Source organism: Heterocephalus glaber, unplaced genomic scaffold, assembly GCF_053883595.1.
Source record: "Heterocephalus glaber isolate CG9 unplaced genomic scaffold, H.glaber_assembly_v1.0 deba00001504, whole genome shotgun sequence".
In the NCBI taxonomy this organism is placed as follows: Eukaryota; Metazoa; Chordata; class Mammalia; order Rodentia; family Bathyergidae; genus Heterocephalus; species Heterocephalus glaber.
The window spans coordinates 36,160,615-36,186,131 of NW_028258324.1; the positions used below are offsets into that span (position 1 = coordinate 36,160,615).

The 25,517-nt window shown below is 37.1% G+C and overlaps 1 protein-coding gene and 1 long non-coding RNA gene across 3 annotated transcripts in view; one reads left to right on the plus strand and one right to left on the minus strand.

Annotated features, from left to right (window-relative positions):
* Schip1 (schwannomin interacting protein 1) overlaps positions 1 to 25,517 on the plus strand; it is an 809,964-nt gene that overhangs the window by 56,741 nt on the left and 727,706 nt on the right. The window lies entirely within an intron of this gene.
* Positions 3,773 to 14,863, minus strand: LOC110347927 (uncharacterized). Of its 2 annotated transcripts, none has more exons than XR_015440909.1 (4): positions 14,264 to 14,863; positions 11,473 to 11,667; positions 8,580 to 8,721; positions 3,773 to 4,009 (listed from the first exon to the last, which is right to left on the minus strand). It is a non-coding gene; the product is annotated as an uncharacterized LOC110347927 (long non-coding RNA). The 2 variants fall into 2 exon arrangements; XR_002392848.2 differs by lacking the exon at positions 3,773 to 4,009 and adding an exon at positions 5,779 to 5,874.

The following is a 25,517-nucleotide window of genomic DNA, read 5'->3' on the forward strand; positions in this document are numbered from 1 at the left end:
ATTGTCAAAAATTACTCATAACATGTTCCCTTTTCTTGGATCCCTACAACCAGTTGGGAAAGTGATCTTATAAGGCAACACAAACTCAGGATTTCTGGGTTGATTACGACAGCATTTGTTATCCAACACAGATTGCATTTCCATGTGAATAAAGTACAAGATTGTGTAAGGGTTATAAGAAATTCAGAGATTATAGGCACTGAGGCAAATATACTTGGGAAGATGTTTGGGCATATCATACTAAATGCCAGACCTAGAAAATTACTGATTAGGATTGTTTGTGCTGCTGGAACAAGAACACTGGCCAACAAAGGGAGGCTGTCTTCTAGAAATTATCTGAAGCCAGCTGGACTGGTGATTGTTCTTATGCTTTTAACAACTGTGCTGACTGCAGTTGTCTGTGGACTCATATTTTCTCATAGATTTTTGTGCTTATCCTTTGGATTTGGTTTTTCTTGCAAGCTTCACTAGGTATCCGCCTCTGGCCTACCCATAACTCTGGTTTCCCTTGTGGATAAAGCTTTGTCACCCATACTTCTCCTGGCACCTAACCTTAGCCCAATCCCAATTTTGACCCAACTATACCCTCTTGCCACTGGAGGTCATGATATAGCCTCAGTATGTAAACCCATGTAAGAAATATTGGACCATGAGATTAAGGCAAAACTCAAATCTCAGGCACTCAACACAGTTTATTTCCTATTGACACAATAGGTTAGTGTGAGAATCCCTGGTTGTGTAGCTTTACTGTAGCTGCAGGGATACTCAGAATGAGACTCCTTCCTATTGTGGGTCTGTTTTCTTTAACACTTTAACACTGTGTTTATCTGTATCAAGCCATGGAGACAGAAAGATTATGGAAGATTTTTGGGACTGAGCTTGGAGAGATACCCATCACTTCCCACTTTCACTGGCCATACCCAAATTCAAGGGAGTGTGAGAAATTTCATCTATGTGACCAAGAAGAAAGGGAAATGTAACTAGTTTCTGCCATGTGTACTTTTGGCAGCCATGAAATTATACTTGCATACATGCGGCAAACTTAATGGGCAGCACATTTGAGTAAAAGGTCTGTAAGAAATAATGATTTCTTTATTGAACATTTATGTAGAACTTACTATGCTCCAGATACTGGTCTAAATACTTTTAAAATAGTAACTAAGTTAAACCTACACAAACTAATAGAGTAGGTACTGTTAATATCCTCATTTATGGGGAAACTAAGGCAGAAAGTGGTTAAAGAGATTTCAAGAAAATAGCATAGGTGGCAGGTCTGAGAATTTGAACCCTGACTTTAGAGTCAGTTTTTTACTTCCATGCTAAACCAACTGTCCATCTTTGTCAGTACTGTGACTCATCAGAACAAAGTAATTTTATTGGTAATGAAATTAGGCTTCTTCATATAACTCCCCATGGAAAGACACTATCCTTCCCATTTTATAAGTTATCTAGTGCTGTTTACAGAATGTGGCAGACTCCAAATCACAAAACCAGAAGCAGTAAATTACCATATGCCTTTATGAAGAATTCCACTTAGAGTTAAATTTGATGTTCTTCATGCCCACATCTAGTTTTGGTTGATGGAGCCTTGAGTATGTTCCTCTCAGAGATTACTTTTTTGCTACATTTTACCTGAAACAGCCATGTAGTTCATTTGGGTAGTTATAATAAAGTGCCACAGACTTAGTGGTGTATAAAGAGCCAGAAATTTATTTCTCACAGTTCTGGAGGCTGGAAAGTCTAGTATCAACCCATTTCTCTGGTGAATGTTCACTCCGTAAATAGTTGTTTTCTTACTGTGTCCTTGGGTGCTGGAAGAGATGAAAGTTCTCTGAGGTCTCTTAACAGAACACTAATCCCATTTATGATGGCTCCACTTTCTAATCTTGTCCCAAAGGCCCCATTTCCTAATATCATAATTTTGGTAGTTAGGATTTTAACATATAAATCTTGTGGGAATACAAACAAACAGACCCCAGCAACTTACTTAATTCAAGAAGGGGAAGGCAGAACTATGGATGAGTTTCAGGTGTTGTAACCACATACCTCAAGCTGTCATGGGGTTTTAAGCATTATCTGAACTGGCAGCACAACCAGAAAGAATGTTTCTGTGTTATGTGATGTCATCAACCACAGGTATTAAGAAATACAGCAAGCTTTGGAAAATCCTTCATATGATTCAAGTTTACTTGTTGTTGAAAAATAATACAGAGCTATTGATGTAACCTTCATACTTTTTTATGAGTTAAGATTACAAAGAATATTGAAGAACATTTCACAGCCAGTGATCTGACCTTAATACTTCATGTATCAGTCTATGGAAAATACTTAAAGATCCATCTTTTAAACTTTTACCTTGAATTTTCTGCTTTTAGAAGATTTATTATGACACTTATGATTTTAAAAGTATAAAATTGAAACACTATCTCTGCTTTAGCACTTTACTTACATCTATCAAGTAATTCTATATCTTCAGCTGCTCTTTATTTTTTACTTATTGACCTTATTTGAGTTCAGAATCACATGCTTGATTTCTTTGGATTAAGTCATGAGTTTATTATTGCCTATTTTATGAATGACATGATTCTTACATCAGCAACAAATGACTCTGCTTTCAGAAATCTATTTTTCATCTCTAAAACTCTCAATAAAAAGTATAATAAATCTCTAAACCAAAAAAATAAGGTTTTTGTTAAACTTACAAGAAAACTTTAAAACAAACAGGCATAGGGTTTTTATCATCCAGCATAACCATTTATATCTGCCTTTTGGTCTTTATATATTATAAAACTCACCTTTTTAAGAGAACTTTGGGATTTAGACATCAATTTTATAGACATCTTCTCAGTTAATATATTTACCACAGTTCAGGGAAGTAAATGCGACTGTTATCTTCAGTTTGCTTCTATGTGAGATGCTCCATGACTTGTTTGTATTCCATAGGCCACACAGGGCACTTTGAGGCCCAGTCCTTTTCACAGGAACTGGAGGTCTCAGCATGCCTTCCCAATGACCAAAGGTTAGTGTGAATATTTCCACTGGATACTTGTAGTCAGAGTCAAAGAATGCAAAGGGAGCTTTCTACCTGTTCTCAGAAATCTGCTGGGCACTTGGTCCTTTCCACAAGACTTTATCCTTATAACAATTCTTTGGAGTCATGTTATTATCCTTTTCTTATGTGAAAAAATGATGAAATTTAGAAAGATTATGACTTATCCAAGGTGTTATGTATATTATCAGTTCAATCAGAGTTTAAGCCTGTTCTCTTCTAGATTACAATTCTGTGCTTTTCCTATATTTCTTCCAAAATAAAACTTTTGTTTTAAATATTCTCTGCACATGAACCTGTATTAAATTAAAGAGTGAATCTTGGGTAAGCAGGATCTTAGGTAAGTTTGGTTCATACTAAAGTGAGGAGCAATTGGTCATCACAGGTTCTCGTGTTGTGGTTGTGTGTGTATTGGTTTGTGTGTCCTTTGATTGAGTGGATGTGCTTGCATTGCTGTGTTACTCTGGGCATTGGACCTTACCTGATAGGTATATTCTGGGGCTTTCAGACCAGACTCTTCCTTTTGCATGTGAGATTGATATTCAACCTGACATTTCAGGTCTAATTTTGTATGTACATTTGGTGAGAAGCAATTTGAAGGTTTTGTCAAAAATTGATTATTATTTGCAAAGCAATTATTTTCCACCAACATTGAGACCAAGAAGACAACCAAGAACTACAATCTGTTTGTCATTTGGCCCAGAATTGGACAAATAACTTTTTTCTGATGCTTTGAAACAGACACCTTTATTCTCTTAAGCCAAACTAGCATTTAAATAAATGTATGCATCCATATCTTTATAAAGTGGATTTTACTGAGTGAGGAAAGGATATGAAATAAAAAAATATTTCTTCTTTCTTGAGTTCTTCATAGAAAAGATGTTAGATTTCTGTTCATCTCTGTGTGCTGATATATTGTTGAAAAGTGAATCCTAAGTTAATTCTGTCAACACATTGGTCCTGAAAGAACAAAATTTAAACAGAAATGAATTAAATTATTTTTATGTTTATTTCCTTTTTAAAAGGACTATATTAAAAAACAAATTTACTTGGAAAAATACATTTTGTTTGATAGCATATTGTAAGTCTTTTTACTATGAGACTGAAAGAGTTGGATGTATCCCAACTTCTTAACCATGTGTCATGGACAGTTTCTTTTTCTCTCATTATTTACACATATCTTCACTATCAAGTAGCCAAATGGTTCCCTTTCATGAGATCTAGCTCACTGCCCTTTCCCTCAGGCTGAAGTCTGTTTGCCAAAGTCCTGTCTTGATGGACTGCCCCTGCTCAGCAGCACATTACCAACTATTGGGGTGATTGCTGTGACTACCATAGGAAAAATGCCCTATGGGTTTGCTAAGACACTCAAAAAGCCAGCAGTAATGTAGTGAGATGCCTGTGGGCCATGCTGCTCAATGGAAAGATCTTTCTCACCCACTTGTCGCTATTTGAATCACTTGGCAATAAGGTGGGCTTTGAATACATATTTACTGAGACCTTATGGTCTCTCTGAGGCCCTGTGCTCAGTATTTTCCTACAGATACCTCATAGATTGACTGAGGATTAGATATAGGATTCATTTTGGGGCCCATTTCACTAATGAAAATTACTATAGCAAAGGTGCATCTGAAGTCCCATACTCAGTGATGAACAGGACCAGAAGCCAAACCCGAGTCTTCTGCCTGAGCACAAAAGTCACTGAAAATCATAGAATATAAACTTAAATTTAACAGACTACTCTTTAGAGATGCTTTAGGGACATAGACATTTTAGCAGAGAGTACAATCTTTTCACATTCCTCTGTTGGCCCCTATACATAGGCTTTCCCTCTATCAACATCCTGCACTGCAGTGGGACATTTGTTACAGTTGATAAACTACACTAACACCTCTCCTTAACACCCAAAGTCCATGATTTAACTAAGGTTCATGGTCAGTACTGTACAGTCTATGCATTTGAACAAATATATAATGACATTATTTTTAAGATTACAGTGAAAAAATCCTTCTGACTCCAAACCTAGTGACCCTTCCATGTGCTTTTAGCAGCCCCAGGAATCCCACTAATAGGAAAGAAAAGACCAAAGAAGAGCAATGTAGATGGAGAACAAAAGAGAGGCAGTATGTACTTGTCAGTAGGTCACACTGGGTTTGTTATAAGCCTCTAGTATCATCTAGATTTTGAATGATGCCAAATATAAGATGTCACACTTTGTAGATTTTGGGCTAGAACATGGTGCTAAATCATTTAGGTTGCTTCTAATGAGACACCTAATAACAAACACAGAATGTGAAAGAGTTTGGCACAAGAGCAGGATGCTATAGGGGTGCTGAGCACGATCTTGGAATGACAGTGCTAACTAAAGCCACCTATGGCTATACCACCCTGAACGTGCCTGATCTCATCTGAAGCCACATTTTTCTTCCAAATCACCTGAGCACTCACTGCTGAGGCATTCTGTTAGGTCTTGCTAAAATCACTTCAAGACGTGTCATATATTTGGTCTTTAATTTTATTAAGTCATGAATTTATCTACTTTTAGGGAACACATTTATGCTAACATATTAGGATGTTTCTTCCCCTGTCATTATTGTACACACAATTTAATCAGCTTGAGTTGTACCAAGAAACTTGTCTCCTAAGGATAAATAAAGGATTGGTATTCTCCTATGGTCTGTTAAATATTCCATTGGTTTGAATAACTTGAGGCACAGAGTAATCACTTACCTTTAATTTTGCAGAGTCCTCACCTGCAGTGCCTCTGTAGATTAATTACATTGTTGTTCTGTTTCTTCCATTGGAACAATGGATGGTCCCAATTCCTTGAAATGGAGGATAAATATCTAATTCCATTTTGTTTTTCAGTTTGTAGCCACCATTAAAAACCTATGACTTTGTAGGGAACTGGTCATGGTTCAGCCTATTACCTACAGGCTCTCATGTACTATTAAGAAGTGAAATCTCCTTGTTGGTTGTATCTCTTGAGAATGCGGGATCTTGCATTTTTCACAGCAGGCATTCATGGCCACAGGACTGTCAGGGAGAAAGCTGTACTGTTTAGATATTGATGATAGTAAGTGCGTAAGCAGAGAGGAGTTGTCACTTAGAGGCTATGTACTGAGAAAGGCAGGTATTTTATTTTATTTTATTTTATTTTATTTTTGGAGTGTGTTGCCAAATAATAGCCAAAAATCTGTAAGTTTTGCTTTCTCACATTTCACTGTCTTTTTATAGTCTTAAGGATTTAATCATTACATTTGTCTTTTTATGTTACATAGACGCAGGCTGAGAGAGTCTGACAATTGGTGTGTAGAAGTCTTTGATATATATTTGCATAATTACCATGTAGTAGGCCTTGGTCATTAAGTGGACATTTGTTTGTCATCACGCTCAAAATGACTGTGGTGAAAATACCAGATTTAATCCCATTGAGACAAACTGTTTTAGCTATATTGTTGCATTTGTTAATAAACTACCTTATCCCCACACATCACCTCTGGAAAAAGAAATTTATCTTTGGAAAAAAATACTGATCACCATTTCAGTGTCACATAGTCAATGGTGGGATATGAGAGAGATATTTACAGCACCTTCACAGCTTGTATGGTCCAGAGCAGGGTCACATTTTAAAACTCAGAGCTCAAATAAAATCTTTATTAGTATTTCTTCCACTTAAGTAGCTCTGCTGAGCCCCACAAAATCTTAGATTTCTTTCTGTTCTTTTTTTTTTTTTTTTGGATTTCTTTCTGTTCTTGAGACAGCTGAACCTCTTCATAGCTTATCTTGCATTCCTAGAAGAATTTCTTCTTCCATGCTGACTTTGCCCTTATCACTCAGTTCCTGTTTATCTCATTGCTCTTTCCTATGTGCTACATCATGTCACATGATATTCCCTCCTCACCACACCACAAGGATGCATGGACACTGTACTTTTTATCTGGCTGCTAAATTCAGAACATTAGTCATTATTCTCAGGGAAGCAGGCCATATATAGGGAAGGAAAGCTGAACAGTAGTCGCCTGTGTGATCTTCATAGATTGGGGGAATGCAGAGAGTTGTGAATTGCCACATGTAAATGATCATCTCCAAAATAAATAGGAAAAGGTGTTTACTTTAAAACTCTAGCTAGTCAATTTTTACTGGGATTTTTAGGAATATTGGAACCAGGAGGTATATTTTAATCCATCTGTACTACTATAACAAAATGATAGAGAGTAGGTAATTCATAAAGAAAAGGTACAGTTGTTTGTCACAGTTGTGGAGCACTGGCAGGTTTGGTGTCTGATCAGGGTTCCTCTCTGCTTCTAAGATGGCAACTTGAATACTGAAACCTCTAGAGTGGATGAATACCATGTAATCACATGGTAAGAGATACTAAAAGGCCAAAGGATTGATGCTGTATTCTGGGGTCCTTTTATATGAGCACTAATTCATTCATGAGGGCAGAGCCCTCATGACTCAATCATTTGCTAAAGTCCTCATCTGTTAATGCTAATCCATTGAGGCTTAGCTTTCAGTATGAATTTGGTAGGAATGCAAACACTCAAACCCAGCCAGGCACAGAAGAAATGAGGGTGGAAATCAATGCTCTTATAGGTGAGATGACCCACACATGCATGCACATTTATTCACATATATTATTATTATTATTATTATTATTTTGGTACTGGGGATTGAACTCGGGACCTTGCACTTGCAAGAGAGGTGGCAGAACCACTGAACTGAATGCTCGGCCCCATTTATTCACTTATAGATCTAGAACTGAACCCAAGTTTCTGATCCTTCATTCTTACAATCCTTATGTATTATAACTATCTAAAGAGTCTTCAATTATGGGAAATCATACTAGACTTGGTTTTGTTTGTACAAGCACAGAATAGCTGGCAAAACTTTGGCATGATTTACGAATTATAAAGACTTCTGGTAGTGAACACAGGTAGAATGGTTATAGTTGACGTTTTTTTCCCCCTAATGGTCTTCACACAAAACCCAACAAGGTAAATGGACAGATATTATTAGCCTATTTCACTGGTTAAAAAAATTGAGGATCAGAGACATAAAGTGACTATTTCTGGTCACATTGCAGAATGATTGAACTACAACCTGACCTCTTGACTTCTAATCTGTGTTTTAACCTCACTGGTATATTCTGCACACAAAGACAGACAGACAGACAGACACACACACACACACACATTTCCTGTTGCATTTAAAATCATAGTGTAATACAGGTAAGATGTTGCAAGATCTTGCTGGCTTTTTTGAGTAGAAAAGACAACTTCACTATTATAGGAGAAAATAGATAAATGGCTTTTATCATTAAAGGGAATTTATTTATCCTTAAAAAGAATCAGCTATGAAGAAATGGCCTTATTTCAAATAAAGAAAATGTTTGTCCCCTTTTAATTTACTTAAATAGTTTCTACTGTTTCTTCTGGTACTGTTAACAGATGATTAAAAGTCTCCTCAGAAGGAGAGTGCATCTGAGTGATCATATTCTTTTCTTTAGTTTTTGTCACTGTCTCACCTGAGATTGAAGCGATGAGATCACCTTCTGATTCCTTTCATTGGTGTTATCCAGGTTAGCAGGAAATTCTGCCTCCTTCATCTCTCAGGATCTCAGTCTTTTGCTTCCTTTGAAATCTGACCTCTGAACAAAGCTGTAACATCTAGAAAATAGTAACTGAATTGATTTATTTCAGATTGTTGCTATAGTGATTCCCTACCAATACAGACAGGAAATGAAGAGAAAAGGGTGTGTTGAAGAGAAGGGGTTCAAACCAAGCAAAAAGAATGACAGGCTGTGGAAGAAGGCATTAATGGCCTATCTGCCCATGGACAGAGTCAAATATCTTCTTCACAGCTTACTATTAATTTATCAATAGTGCTCACAATCACTTATATTTAAGAAATAGTGAAGTGTTTTTATCACATCAGTAACAAAATGTATCATAAGTAGTCTTAAATATTTCTGAAGATTTTTTTACAGGAAAAATGATTACGAATTTTTAAAAATTTTCATGACCAGAAACGTTTTGATTCTTAAAATAGTTCCTTTGATTATGCTTTATTAAATGTGTTTTCTGGAAGGCTAGTATAAAATCTTATCTGTAGAAAAAGTGGATGAATCAATGCATTTTTGTTTATTCAACCATTTGCTTTTGTGTATTTGATCGTTTATTCATTTGCTGGTAAAGCTTTCCATCTATCTTTTCATTCAACAAAGTTTGCTGATCCTTTATACCAGGCTGTAGATATACAATAATAAATTCAATAAATATTAATAAATTTAACAAGTGTTTATTAGGCATCAACTACATGCATGGCAACATCTCGGTCAGTTAGGGATGCAGAGCTGAGTAGTCTCTGTCCTCAAAGTGATTATAACCTGGAATAGGATAGAGTTTAAACCCACAATCACTCTAGTGCAGATACTTTATCATCCTACCATAGTCATCAGAACCACTGAGTGCCATTTTGTGTGAAGGAAAGCTGCATGAAGGAGATTTGGGAGACAAAATATGGGTAAATGTCTCTTTCCAAGTAGATTGAGGTAGAAAGGAGGAGAAAAGAATTGTGGAAAATATGACAACTGTGATTAAAAAGGGACCATGATGTGGACCTCCTTTACACCCTGGAGACTGATTTCATTTGCAGAAACACTCTCTCCTCTTCTATCACATCACCAGCCCTTGGAAGGTTGTGGTTCAATTTGCCATGATAGTAGCCCAAGCTTCAGTGTAAGGCAAATTGATGGATTAATTTAGGTGGAGGCAAGGTTGGAAGGAGGAAGGTTTTGGAAATAAGCATTTGGTGCTGCTCTAAATCAAAGTGTAAAAAAAAGAAGAGACATTGAAAATGCAATAGAATAGAAAGCTAAGCAAGGAACAGTCACAGACACTATTTTTAAGGTCTTCTTCCTTGCCTATGGCCTTTGAAGCTTTCATTTAGATTTCAACCACATAAAAGAATTAGGAGAAGGGTTGTAAACTCATTCTCATCAGAGTACAGCTGTCCCTTAACCATGCCCTCAAACAAGATTAGCATCACTGATGGTAAGGCGTAAAAATCAAGGGTCCACTCTTTTCTCAAGCCTGGCCTTGGCATTGCTCTATGTTTAACCTTAGACAAGTCATTTAACTTCCAGGGACCTGAGATTTCTCATCTGTCAGGACAAAACCTCTAAGCCAAAATATTCAATAGAAGCAGATATTAGAATTGAAAAAGACTATAGTGGCTCAAAATATATTTTGAAATTGTGTAAAAAACCAGCCTCAGACAAAAGGAAAATATGCTAATTCTTATTTCATTAATTCATAAACTATATAATTCTTACAGAGAACTCTGTGATTCATCACATTTTTTAACCAAGATTAAATAGTCAAGATCTGTCAGTTGGGCTCAGCTTTGTCAAGACTTCACTACAATTAAAAGTACACTTGGAAGGATTATCATAAATAATTAAAATTAATGTAATTTATTAAAATAAATGAACAAAGGCTATATCTCAGAGTTTTCCACCATCTATGAATTAAGTCACATTTTGCATTCAATGTCAGGATTTAGCCTTGAGAATGTTACATTCACTTTTCACAATGGGTACTTTCCCTTTAATACATCAATGTGGAATTTATGCTAATTTTTACTAGAGTCAAGCATTCATATAAAAACAAAGTTCTATTTGAATTCCTTTAATTTAAGGGTGGTAAGATAGAAACACTTATTCAATGCAAAAGGAAATGATTTTATTTGCTTCTGGAATTTGCACTTGCTTAAAATATCCATTCAGGTATAAAGACTGTCACTTTCAGGAGATTGTAAGGACTTGATTAGCTGACTCTGAGTCTTATGCTTTTCAGTCATGGTCTTTGCTCCTCATCTTCTCCTGGTATCTATCTTGAGATGGAATAAAAGTTATGTTCTCAAATTAAGGTAGAAAATTCAAGACCTCCAGAGAACAAATTTCAATTTCTTTGAGGTACTTGTCCTCTTTTTCAGAATTTTATATTCTTAATAGGATATTGAGATTGACCTAGACCTTGGAACATTCTCCTGCAAAATGACTATGACCTTAGACAAATCTCAGTGAAGCTTGCCATTTTTCTTTATTTTTGTGAAGGTTAGGTTAGGGGAGGGCACCTTAAGGAGAAGGAAATCCCATAATAATTATTATTGCAAAATAATTACTATTATTCAATTTGTCAATTATCTCAGTTTATTTTGAGCCAACTAGTATATGAATTCTTCATGGTTGTCTTGCCTACACAATTTTTACATCTGAATCTCTCTCTGAAATTTTTTATAAATTGTTTGGCATGGTCTCCAAGTATGCTTACTCTAATGGTTAGGGTCCTCTAGGGGAACAAAATTGATAGAAATATATGTATAATTATGCAAGAGGATTTATTAGGTAGGCTTACAAGATCAGAGATGGGAGAATCCACAATGGTCACATCTGCATCCTGGAGATCTGGAGAATCCAGTAGCTGCTCAGCCCAAGAAGATGGAAACTGAAGAATAAGATGGATCAAGGATGTAGCACCAGTCTAAGGTTGAAGGCCCGGAAGGTCACTGGTGAGTCACTAGTGTGAGTCTGAGTTGGAAATCTGAAGACCCTAGAGACCAATGACCAAAGGTGATAGCATCAAAGACCAAAGCAAAAGAAGCCCAAGCAGACTGAAGCTCCTAAAATATGAAGATACCTCTTTTATTTCCTTTTTTTATTCCTTCAGACCTCAAACCTATTGGTTTGTGCCACCCACAACCAGGGTGGGTTTTCCCTCCTCAGTTTGTTGGCCTACATATCATCTGTGGAAACAACCTAGAGACACAGCCAGTACTGTGAGTTACTAATCTGCTAGGCATTTCTGTTTCCAGTAAAGTTGACATATCACAATAAACAGTTACACTTACTATAGTGAAAGAACTGTAGCATTGTGAACCTTTTTATTAGTCTTTCTGCTAAGAAATCCATTTATACAAGTGATTCTCAAAGTACAATCTTTGAACTAGGAGCATCATAGATGCTTGGGAATTTGTTTAAAATATAAATTATTGGGCTCCATCCTAAACCTATTGAATGAGAACTTCTGATGATAAGATCCAACAAACTGTTTTTCCAAGTACTCCAGTTAATTCAGATAAATGCAAGCTACATCTTGAGAGCACTAACTTATAGCAGTTATATAAAATCTGGTATCTTCATTTGTTTAAATAAATTAGCACCTAACTTTAGAAAGGAGTTTACTTGGCTATATTTACTATTTTTATTTCCCATGGATTCATGAATCTTTTAATTAATCATGTTTTCTCTTTATTTTTGGCTGCTACAATTCTCACAGCCAAACTTGAAATCTTGTATAAAAATGTATGGCCCTCCTTTCTGGGTCATTACTTCTTTCTTACCTTTTTTTTCACTTTGCCCTAATTTGTCCCACATAATTGTTGTAATATGAGTATTTTGAAAGATGATGTGTGAAGTAAATAAATGTGCTCATTGGCATGAGTAATAAATGGACATCCCTGATACTATTTCCTGACATCTGTTCTTAATTTGTTTATTTTATGTACAAAGTGAAAATTCCATTTAAGACATTTTTGAGAGACTCTACAAGACATGTGCTTAAATATCTGAGCTCATTTTACCTGATAGCTCTCATATACTGACATCTTTTTAGTATAAACTGATCCATTAACTTAAATTCATTGAAACTGAAAGTCCTTTTTACCTCTTACAGGTAGCATCTTTTCCTAATGGCAGTGAAATTTCTTATCAAGGATTCCTTTACCATCAAAGTCATTCCTTTTGACATTGTAAAATCACCCCTACCTAATGGCTTTACATATTGAGAGCAAAACGTGATTGTAAGAGATGGATTTTTCTTACAAGTGCTTCCATTTAAGATAATGTTAAAAGTTGTGTACAGTTTCAGATTTCAGGGAAATTCTAATACCTACTGTATCTCCTTCAGGTGGCTCTGATTTAGTCTGACAGCAATGCCATAATTAACAAAGTGAGGATGGAGCATTATGCCAGTCATGTCATTGGGGTAACTGAAGAAGCTGATTTATTTAACTTTTGTATGGCACCTTTGGCAGTTCTTAATTGTGTCATATTTGTGTGGCAAGCAGATATTTAAAGTTTCACCCTCCTGTATGTATTGTAATGAAGCCCACTAAATAATTAAAATAAACAAATGAAGACTAATTTGCTTACTTTTAATTTTTACCCAATCCACATTAGTTAATAATTTACAAGGTAAAAATGGATAGAGGACTAAAATGACTTCTCTTCCAGCACTCACATGTGCACCATTGTGGGTAGATTTTGCCCTATTGACTGCTCATTTGTACAAGAAATAACCCCAGAGAAAACAGTGTTCAATGCGAACCAGGCTTTAATAAAAGGAGCAGCAGACTCTGGGGTTTTTTTCTATTTCCATATAATCCCAGGATCATTTGTCTGGAGCTGTTTCTGAATTATTCATACCAACGGTAGCTCTTTCAGATATTGGATGTGCACAGCTTCTATCGTACAGTTTCACAGGTAGAATCTTTTTTGCTGGCAGTTTAAAAATAGAATTTTTTCTTTCTGTTCCAGATTGCTCTTGGGTAGTTCCGGGTGGGTTGTATTAGCAAATCATTAAACATTAACAGGCTGTTTGGGGGCCAATGCTAAGATTTCTCCAGGCAAAAGGGAAGAGAATGGAGAATTATAATGGGAATATGATATTCTTGGGAAAGTGTTCATTTGACTTAGCTTTTGAAAATCTCAGTAGTCTTATGGTGTAAGCATTATTTAGGAGACACGAGTTAACATTTATTTTCATTCATTGCAATCTTAACACAAGTAAATTGGATTTGAGGGATTTATACTGCTGATCCTAATGTTCCTATGCCCCATTTGACACTAAACATTGAATCTGTGTTTTCAGCTTGCAGGAGAAAAACAAAACTCTAGTAAAGGCCGGGAAAAGTGGCCTCTCTATGCTTCTACTGATTCCTCTCTCCCTACCTGCCTGATCCACTCAACTTACACCCTAGCACTGCAGTGTTCCTTAAGTTCTTCTATCCAGACAGATCTCATATTTCCTTCCCTCCCTCCTTCCCTCTCTCCTTTCCTCCCTCCAGACTCATCTGCCTAAAATGGCCAACATTTCTTATCCAGCAACACCCCATTTTCCCTGATTTTCATACATCTTTATCCTTTACCTTAACATTAGTGTTCATCTCCCTCTCCTGCAAGAGTTTGGTGGTTGGATTGGAAAGTTTCTCCAGAAACCAACCCAGAGCCAGGGATTTGAATGCAAGTAGTTTCTTGGAAGGGAAAGAAAGAACTGGTAGGGAAATGGTTAAATGAATGCTGTCCATCAGCTTAGGGTTCTTTTGCTTTAGTCAGGTGGAAATCATGAACTGGCAAAGCATAGCCCTGCTAGCAGTCCTGATGTCACTGGATAATGCTGGATGCCAACAGTTGACATAGCACACTGCTGATTACTGTTTCTGCCATCTAGTGCCAGATTGTGCCAAAGGCTGTAGGTCAAATCTACACGAGGGTTGGTCTCTGCTACTGATCTTTGTTGGCTCCCCGTCTCTGGAGCTCTTCAGTTCGAATACCAGCTAGTGTTGTTCTTCCTTTTGAACCTACCACTCTGTCCTCATTACTCAGGATAAGAATCCCAAGTAGATTTACGGGACTCTTGATGCACACCCCAACTACAAAATAAATCAAGAGCAGGTTTACGGGACTACCAAAATGAGTATTTTAACAAGGCTTGTGCTGCAGCACAGGACAAGTCAGTACACTGGAGGGAGCCCTCCTAGACTAACCAGAGAACTGTGTAGGGAGCTACTTATATAGTGGCTGAAGGCCTGTGATTGGTGCAAGTACAGGCCTATGATTGGTGCAGGGCTCCAGGACAGTCTCAGCCGTCATAGCAGCCAACCAGTGAAGGGGCAGGGTTGAAACCAAAGACTCTTCTGGAAGGCTAGTTGTGGAGGTTGGGTTTAGATCCTCCCTTTCTCTCTCTCTCTCTCTCTCTCTCTCTCTCTCTCTCTCTCTTGGGGGGGTACCGGGGATCGAACTTGGGTCTTTGAGTTTGCGAGGCAGGCGGCGGAACCACTGAGCTAAATCCCCGGCCCCATAGATCCCTCCCTTTCTGATCTTAGCCAGGCCAGGGTGCCCTCTCTCCCTTCTTCAAAAACGCCGGTTCAAAATGGCGGGCGTGGGGGAGGGGCAATACAGTGACAAGCTGCACTCCTGTTGGAACTGACTGGAGAGAGGGGCCGCTAGATATCGAGGGAAGACACGCAAGCCAGTTGTCCCACTTGGCAGTGGGAGAGGGTGGAGAGATGGAGCAAAGTGAAGCGAGGAGGAGGAGGTGGGCAACAGTCACTGGGCAAGTCACCTCGCCCACTTCAACCAGCAAAAGAAAAACGGGAGTTAGGCGCTTCTCTTCTGTCTCAGGAAGAAGGTGAAGGAAACCAATACAAGGTATGTACTGTACTGTGCTGTACTATACTATATGTCATTTGGACAACTAAGGCTTGACCTGTTTGGAAACTCTGGGGACTACTGTAGAGTTAGGCTGTTTTGGGAGAAGCAAGCTGAAATGCCGGCTGCAGTTCCTATCTATGGCTGCTGAGGACTGAGGGCTGCTCCTGTGGGAAGTGAGTAATCCTGGGTCCCTGAGCTGGGCTGCTGGGAAGAGATGACTGGAGATTTGCAGATGGGCTCAGCAGGACACATAGATATGTTTTGGAACAGTGAGAGCCAAGGAGACCCGTATGGTGCATTAACAGCCAAGCATGTGTTGAACCTCCCTGTCATGCATATGCGCATACACACAAACACTGGATACTGTATGGTGAGGTAAGATATTGCTTCCAGCCCATCTCCATAACCTCTGTGTCCTACTGTTGCACCAATACATGGGAACTTGCTAGCCAACATCTGCTGGAGTGCTGAGTATTGAATGATTGAGTAACTATGGGGTAGACTCACCCTAAGTTTTAATTTCTGATACCTCCTTCTAAGGACCTCCTTAATTCCTACTCACCTTTTATGGTTCAAAGTGACATTCATATTTCTGCATGATCACCCTGGGATTTTTGTATCCCTCACTCTTCAAATGCCCACTCTGTCAAGCCTTTTCAAATGCAGAATCCAATGGCTAGGCTGCTGTTTGGGATATGCAGGTGGGAAAGTGGCGGGGGCAGATTCCATGTCATCTTCCATGGTGCTTGAATGCACTGGGATTGGATAGCAAAAGCCTCCAAGTTTTGCTCTCAGGAAGGAGCAAAACATGTTTTCCATCTGGAAGAGATAACCCTAGCCTAATGGTGTGGGAATCCGCTATGCTGTTCAACCATACCACACTTCTTCATGTGTCCTGCCTGAATGCTACCCAACCTGCTCTTTGGGGAACAGCTTCTCCCAGGGCTATTTGGATCCAATTAACTTGGCCCATGTCTTCTAGTTTGCTCAGACTGGCTGAGTTCTGTTCTCATGACTGCTGTAGGCACCCACTCATATTCTCTTTGACCACAAGCTCCTGCCATGATGTTCAGCCTGTCTTTGTCTCTAGACCTTCCACCTGCAACTCTGGTTTAGTCTCTTATCTAACTCCTCTCTCTTTTTGTCTTCTGTGGAGCTGCTTTTCCTGGGGTCAGGCCCTGGGAGAGCTCAGTCAAGTTACCTTCTCTGGTCTCAGTTTCTTTATAAAAACAAAATGAGGGGCCGGGGATTTAGCTCAGTGGTTTCACTGTCTGCTGCACAAGCGCAAGGACCCAAGTTTGATCCCTGGTACCAAAAAGAAAAAAAAAAAGAAACAAAAGCAGAGAGACCATGGTTTCTAAGATCCTTCCCAAGACTCAGGTTCAAATTCTGTGACTGAAGATTGTTTCTAGTGTCCCTTCCAGCCACAACCAACTAATTTCTAGTTTTGCGATCCATCTTTAGTTTGGGTAACTCCAAATAGCACACCCCTCCCCCCCATAAAAAGGTGCATAAAATGGACACAGCACTGACTCCTGCCCTGAGGACTCATCATCTGATCTGGGAAATAGTCACTGAACAGGTCCTAGTGCTAGAAGTAAGTAAAGAACTATTCCCAGAGGATATTTTGCAATATATCTGTGAAATCAGGCCATTTGTGGAGTTTCTCTGGTACTCTGAAGTAAATACTAAAATGAAAAAGGTTGTAATTCTGGCTACTTGAAGTCATTGTCTCTTTTCTTCAAAAGTCCAGCCTTTGCCATCACATTCTCTGAGGGCCATGGCATAGGGGTGTTGCACATGGTCCTTCAGGACCATCTAATATAGGTTATTATATCCCTACTAGGAGAAGCCAGAAATCATTAAAGGCAGACCTGGTGTAAAATACAACTTCAGCCATTTACTAACTGTGATTTTTTACCTCTGTGAACCTTACTTTCCTTACTTGGAACAAGGGGGTAATACTGCTTTTTAGTATCCCATGAGAATTAATAACATAAACAATTACTGAGTACTGACTTTGGTTCAGGAAATTGTGTTCAGTTTGTGGAGAAAGGACACATAAGAAAATTAGACCTTATCTTTGCCTCATTCTCAGTTCACATTTTAGTAAGGGAGGTAGAAACAAATAAATATAACACAGTCTCATAAATATAACAATAAATTAAGCAAATTGATACTTTTCATGCAAACAGCATAGGCAAGTTTCAACAAAATTTATTTTCCTTCTTCTAAGTATGAAAGAATGTACTGTAAAAAAGACGAGATAAAGCAGTACATCACAGGTTACCCACCTCGGGAGAGCCATCGGAGCCCCTTTGCACAAAGGCCAGTGGCACTCATACTTCATATCTAAAGGAATTATTTTGAGTCCCATAGTAGTAAATTATATTAATAACTTCAAGTCACTAAGGAACAGTTAAATGATGTTTGAGAGTCATGGAATTAAAGATTACATTCTAGAGAGGTTTACTTTTCAAAAGATCAAAAAGATTTTAATTTTTTAATTTTTAAGATAATGTTTGGTATATCTAATAGAGATATGAAAATTATATAGAATTAGATAAAACCTTTTTTCCCTTAAATTCTTTTATTGGTACATTTTAGGTAAACAATACATTTACATTTATCATTGGGTGTTTGTACCTGTACATGATGTATCTTGGTTCTTATTTTTTCCCCCATTACCTGCGTGCCCTTCACCCCCTCCACCCTTCCCTATTTACATAGACCTTGTTTCCATTTTTTTCTTTTCTTGTAATTTTTCCTTTCCCTCCTTTCCTTTCCCCTTCCCACCCCTACTCATTGGGACCTTTTCTTCCTATTTCAAATTATCAATTATTCATTTTAATCATTTTAATTCTTATTTACACTTTCAGTTTCTCACACTAGAGAAACTATTCGGTATTTACACATGTGCATCCTATTTATTTCACTTAAGAGAATGGCCTCAATATGCATCCATTTAGTTATAAATGACTCTAGTTTCTCATTCTTTATGGCTGAGTAATACTCCATTTTTTAAAAAAAAACATGTCTTCTTTATCCAGTTTCCAGTTGATTGGCACTTGGGCTGTTTCCAAGCTTTAGTTATTACAAACTGTGCCACTATAAACATGACTGCACATATATCACTGTGGTATGATTCTTTTAATTCTTTTGGGAAGATACCCAGTAAAGGAATAGCTGGGTCAAATAGGACCTCTAAGCCTAGTTCTTTGAGGTATCTCCATACTGATTTCCACAGTGGTTGCAGCAGTCTGCACTCCCACCACCAATGGAGAAGGGTTCCTTTCTCCCACAACCCCGCCAGCATTTGTTATTGGTTGATTTCTTGATAGAAGCCATTCTTTCTGGGGTGAGGTGTAATTTCTAATCTGCATTTCTCGAACGACCAGTGATGGTGAACATTTTTTCATATATTTGTTTGCTGCTTTTAATTTTTTGTTTGAGAAATGTCTGTTCATTTCAGATGCCCATTTTTGAATTGGGTTTTTGAATTTGGGGGATCTGATTTTTTTCAGTTTATATATTTTAGATAGTAGTCCTTTGTCTAAGGTACAGCTGCTAAAAAATTTTGCCCACATTGTAGGTTGTCTCTTAGCTCTGTTGGCGCTTTCTCTTGCTGTGCAGAAGTTTTTTTTAATAAGATGAGATCCCAGTTGTTGATTCTTTGTGCTAGTTCCCGTGCTACTGAGGTTTTGTTCATAAAGTCTTTTCCTATGCCAATATCTTCAAGAGTTCTATCTAACTTATCTTCCGGCAAGTGTAGAGTTTCTGTCTTAATATTTAGATCTTTAATTCACTTCAATCTTAGTTTAGTGCATGGTGATAGGTATGAGTCTAGTTTTAATCTTTGGTAGGTTGAAATCCAGTTTTTCAAACACCATGTATTAAATAGGCCATCTTTCCTCCAATGAGGGTGGTTGGCTCCTTTGTCAAAGATGTGGCTGAGTATGTCTGAAGTTGTTTCTGCATTTTCTAATCTATTCTACTGATCCTTGGGTCTGTTTCTTTCCCAGTACCATGCTGTTTTTTTTTAATTCCCATTAAGTTTATTTGTACATTTTAGGTATAAAATACAGTTACATTCATCATTGGAATCTTGTACCATTACATGAGTATCTTGGTTCTTATTTTTTTCCCTTTTGCCTGCCCTCCTTTCTCCCCCTCCACCCTTCCCTATTTGCAAAGACTTTGTTTCCTTTTTTTTCCTTTATTCATAATTTTTCTTTTCCCTTCTTTCCTTTTCCCTACCCCTCCCACTTCCCCTGCTTCTTTAGACCTTTTCTTCCTATTACACAGTATCAATTATACATTTTAAAAATTACAATATCAAGATCTAGGAGACATTACCACAGATTTTACAGAATTTAAAAGGATATAGAAAGCATATTACAAAAATATTTTTTGAAATAAATTAGACAACTTCTAAAAAGCACCTTGGAAGACAAATTAATGAAACTAACTCTGGCGGAAATATAAAATTTGAATAGCACCTATTAAAGAAAGTATATTCCTAGCTTGAAAACCTACCTATATGACAACAACAGGCTCATATATATTTTAACTGATAAACTATATCAAACATTTAAAGCAGAAAAAAGAAGGAACACTTCTCCCCTTCTTTTAGAAAATCAACATTAAGTGTTAATCCTAAAACTGGATTAAGATACTAGAAGAAAAAAAATATGAACATAGGTAGACATTTGTTTAATTAGAAGTCATATCTGGCAGTATGTAGAAAGTGGTTTTATTATAGGGATGGCAGTGTTGGTTCTGCATTGGAAGATCCACCCCCAAAAGTCACTATTTTAACAGAGGAAAGGAAAAAGCCATATGATCCTGTCACTAGTTGGAGAAAAAGTATTGGACTAAATTCTACAGCTGTTCATGGTAAAAGCTATCAGGAGACTAGAAGTAGAACAGAACCTTCTCAACAGATCAAAGACATGTACTCCATACTTCCAGCAAAAACGCCTTATGTGAATGGAAAAGATACAATGCTTTCTCCCTAAGGTGGGGAACCAGGGCAGACATGCTTACTCTTCATCTGTCCATTAAACTTTGAAACATAGACCTAAATCAAAATAGTCTGGCAATAAAATGACACAATTAGGGTAGGATTGGCAAGGTAGAAGCAAAATCTTTATATGTAGATAAAATGATCATCTACAGAGAAAATACTAAGAAATCTCCAGGAGCCCCTAGAACTTGTACTTGAATTTAGCAGGATTAGAAAACACAAGGTATATATAAAAATTCAGGTGTATGTATACTTGTTATAAATGAAGAATTGGATATTGAAATTTAAAAGTTATGTAGGAGTAAAAAGGACCTAGAAAAGTAAAACAAACAAACAAAAAGCAGTGTTGGAAGACGTTTAGTACCTAATTTTAAGACTTCCTCTAAAGCTACAGTAATCAAGGCAGTGTTGGTGTAAGGAAAGACGTATAGATCTTTGGAATAAAACAGAAAATCTAGAAATAGAACTACACATATATGGTCCACTGAGTTTTGAAAGATTATTTAACTTTAACATTTTATAGAATATAAACTCAATTCAAGAGCAGAGGAAAAGATAGTGTTTTCAGCAAATGGCACTAGAACACCTGGTATCCATATATAAAAAAATTAACCTCAACCCTTTATTTCCATACATAAAAATAACTTGAAAGGATCTATGAACCCAAATATGAAAGACTAAAACTATAAAACTTTTAAGAAGAAATTATAAGGGAAAATGTTTATGAATTTAGGGTAGACAAGAACTTCCTAGGATACAAAAATCATGATATACAAAAGAAAAAAAATTGATAAATGAAATTCCATCAAAGTTTAGAACTTTAAATGACATCGTTAAAATGAAAAGTAGTCCTTAAACAGACCATATTTACAATGCATATAACCTATGACCAGAATATATAAAGAACTCTTACAGCTCATTCATAGACAACCCAATTAAAAAGTAGACACAAGAAGATGATAAATAGCCAGTACAGCACTAGGAAAGGTGTGCAACACTAGAATCAGAAAAATACTAATCAGTACAATAACAAGATGGAGTTACACACTCATTAGGGAGATGAAGTTAAAAGTTTTAAAAGCCTTGTCATGACTTTTTCTTTTTTTTGGATTCTCCCCCTTTGCGTTTAATTTGTCATGCCCAACGAATTCATTCTGGTGGGCTTTCTGGGGTTGTGATCCTCATTGTCTTTTCCTAGGATATTGTCTGAAATTTTTTGGACTGCTGGTTTGGTATTCATGAAGTTCTTAAGGTGCTCATCATGAAAGTATCTTATTTCTCCATCAATTTTGAAAGATAGTTTTGCAGGGTACATCAATCTGGCTTGGAGACTGTTTTCCTTTAGGGGTTGGAATATGTCACTCCAAGCTCTTCTTGCCTTGAGGGTTTGTATTGAGAAGTATGCTGTGATTCTGATGGTCTTTCCTTTGTATGTGATGTGTTTCTTTTCTCTCACTGCTTGTAGAATTTTGTTCTTCTGTTGGGTTTCTGGAATCCTAACAATTATATGCCTATGTGTAGTCTTTTTTTGATCAAGACTAGTTGGAGTCCTATATGCCTTACTTATCTGTGTGTCAGGTTTTTCCCCCCTGCTTGGGAAGTTTTCTGCCATCACTTCTGTGTACAGTTTTTTTTATGTCATCTGCACTCTCTCCTCTTTCTTCATTGACTCCAATCAGTCTTACGTTATTCTTCTTTGCATCATCTAGCAGCTGCTGAATTGCTTTCTCATGGTCCCTTACAATTTTAAAGCAATTTTTCTTTTCCTGGTCACTAATTGCAATCTTATCTTCTATATCTGAAATTCTGTCCTCACATTGGTTCATTCCACAGCTTAGACTTTCAATGGAGTTTTTAATCTCCTGGAAATCTGTTTGTATCTGTTTTATGGATTCCATTTGTTTCCTATGTTGGGATTTTATCATGTTCCTCAGCTCTTCTTTTTTTTAATCTGTGTCCTCTCTACATTTATTAATCATGTCTTGCACTATGGGCCCAATCTCTGCTATTATCTGAGAAATTATTTCTGATTTCATTTTTTCCAGATCCTCTTTTGTTGCCATTTCAGGGAGTCCAGGTGGTTGAGTATCAGATTGTTCCATCTCATTTCCCTTTGAGGTTGCTGTAGGTGATCTGGAAGTCTGTTTCTGAGCCTTGTTTACATGTCTTCTCATTTCCATGGGGGAGGCAGGTGCTGCTGGCACCCATGCGGCTCACCTCCTTTGCCCTGGGAGCCCTGGAATGGTGGCCAGGGAGCCTCCTCTTGGGTGTTGGGATTGGCTCACCTCCTCTGCCCTGGGAGTGGTGGAATAGTGGCCCAGCCTACCATGCTGTGTTTATCACAGTAGCTTTGTAGTATAGTTTCAAGTTGGGGATTGTCATACCCCCAGCCATGTCTCTGTTGCCTAGAATTGCCTTTTCTATTCTAGGTCTCTTCTGGTTCCAAATAAATTTTTGGATTGTTTTCTCTAGTTCTGTGAAGTATATCGTTGGAATTTCAATTGGCATTACATTGAATCTGTATAGTAGTTTTGGAAGTATGTCCATTTTCACTATATTGGTTCTTCCTACCCAGGAACAAGGGATATCTTTCCATTTTCTTATACCCTCCTTGATTTCCTTTTTCAGAGTGCTGCAGTTTTCAGTGTAGAAGTCTTTTGCTTCCTTTGTTAGATTGATTCCTAGATATTTCATTTTTTTGGATGCTATTGTAAAAGGAATTGTTTCCCTAATTTCTCTCTCAGTGAGTCTGTTATTTGTGTATAAGAAGGCTATTGTTTTTTGAGTGTTGACCTTATATCCAGCTATTCTACTGAGTCTGTCAGTTAAGTCTAGAAGTCTTTTGGCAGGTTTTTGGGTCTTCTATGTAAAGTATCATATCATCAGCAAATAATGACAGTTTCACTTCTTCCTTTCCTATTTTTATTCCTTTTATTTCTTTCTCTTGTCTAATTGCTATGGCTAATGTTTCCAGAACAATATTGAACAGGAGTGGTGATAGTGGGCATCCTTGTCTTGTTCCTGATTTTAGCATGAAAGTTTTCAGTTTTTGACCATTTAGTATGATGTTGGCTGTTAGTTTTTCATAGATAGCCTTAATCAGGTTGAGATAAAGACCTTCTATTCCAATTTTCTGTAGCTTTTTTTTTTTTATCATGATTGGGTGCTGGATTTTGTCAAATGCCTTTTCTGCATCTATTGAGATGACCATATGGATTTTGTCCTTGACTCTGTTAATATAGTGTATTACATTTATTGATTTACGAATGTTGAACCATCCTTGCATCTATGGGATAAATCTGACTTGGTCAGGGTGTATGATCTTCTTGATGAGCCTCTGTATTCAGTTTGCCAGTATCCTGTTGAGGATTTTTGCATCTATGTTCATTAGGGAGATTGGCCTGTAGTTCTCTTTTTGAGTTGGATCTTTCCCTGGTTTTGGAATCAAAGTAACACTTGCTTCCAGGAATGAATTTGGAAGCCTTGCTTCCCTTTCAATTTTCTTGATGAGTTTAAAGAGTAATGGCAATAGTTCTTCTTTAAATGTCTTGTAGAATTCAGCAGTGAAGCCATCAGGATTTGGGCTTTTCTTTGTTGGTAAAGTTTTTATTACATTTTCCATTTCACTCATTGTAATTGGGGTGTTTTGAATTTCTATATCTTCTTAATTTAACTTTGACAATTCATATTTATCTAGGAATCTGTCCATTTTTTCTGTGTTTTCCATTTTATTAGAGTACACCTTCTGGAAGTAGGTAGTGATGATCATTTGGATTGCTCCTGGGTCTGTTGTGATTTCCCCTTTTTTGTTCTTATTAGCGTGGATTTGAGCCTTTTCTTTCCTTTTTTTGATAAGGTTGGCTAAAGGTTTATTGATTTCATATATTCTGTTGAAAAACCAATGCTTTGATTCATTAATTTTCTGTATTGTTCTCTTAGATTCCATTGCATTGATTTTTGCTCTGATCCTTATAATTTCCTATTTTTTACAAGCTTTGGGTTTGTCATGCTTTTCTTTTTCTAGAAACTTGAGGTTCTGCATTAGGTTATCTATCTGAGTTCTCTCTGTTTTCCTAATATGGGCATTCACTGCTATGAATTTCCCACGTAGAAGTGCTTTCATTGTGTCCTATAGATTCCTGTATGTTGTACTGGCATTGTCATTTGGCATTGGCAATAGACAGTTGTAGAAACTGTCTAATTTCTTCTTTAATTTCCTCTGTGACCCATTGGTTGTTCAGGAGGATGTTATTCAGTTTCCATGTGTTTGTGTGAGTTTTGTGATTTCTTATGTTATTGATCTCCAATTTTATTGAACTATGGTCTGATAATATAAAGGGGGTAACTTCAATTCTTTTACATTTGCTTAAACATGTCCTATGAGCTAGCATGTGGTCTACTTTGGAGAATGACCTGTGTGCAGATGAAAAAAATGTGTATTCTGATTTTGTGGGGTGAAACACTCTGTAAACATCTATTAAGTCCATTTGTTCAATAGCTTGGTTCAGTTCTAGAATTTCATTGTTAATTTTTGTCTAGATAATCATCTATTTGTGATAGTGGGGTATTGAGGGCCCCCACTACAATTGTATTAGTGTTTATTTGATTTTTTATGTCCATCAATATTTGTTTTGTATAGCTGGGGCCATTCATATTTGGTGCATATATATTTATGATTGTCATCTCTTCCTTTTGGATTGTTCCCTTCACAAGGATGTAGTGACCATCTTTGTCTCTCTTAATTAGTTTTGTTTTGAAATCTACTTTTTCTGCAAAGAAGATTGCTATGCCTGCTTTTTTCTGGGTTCCTGTCATGTGGAGAACTGTTTTCCATCCTTTTACTTTCTGTCTATGAATTTCCTTTTGAGTTAGGTGTTTCTTGTTTATAGCATATTGCATGGATTTTGCTTCTTGATCCATTCTGTCAGTCTATTTCTTTTGAT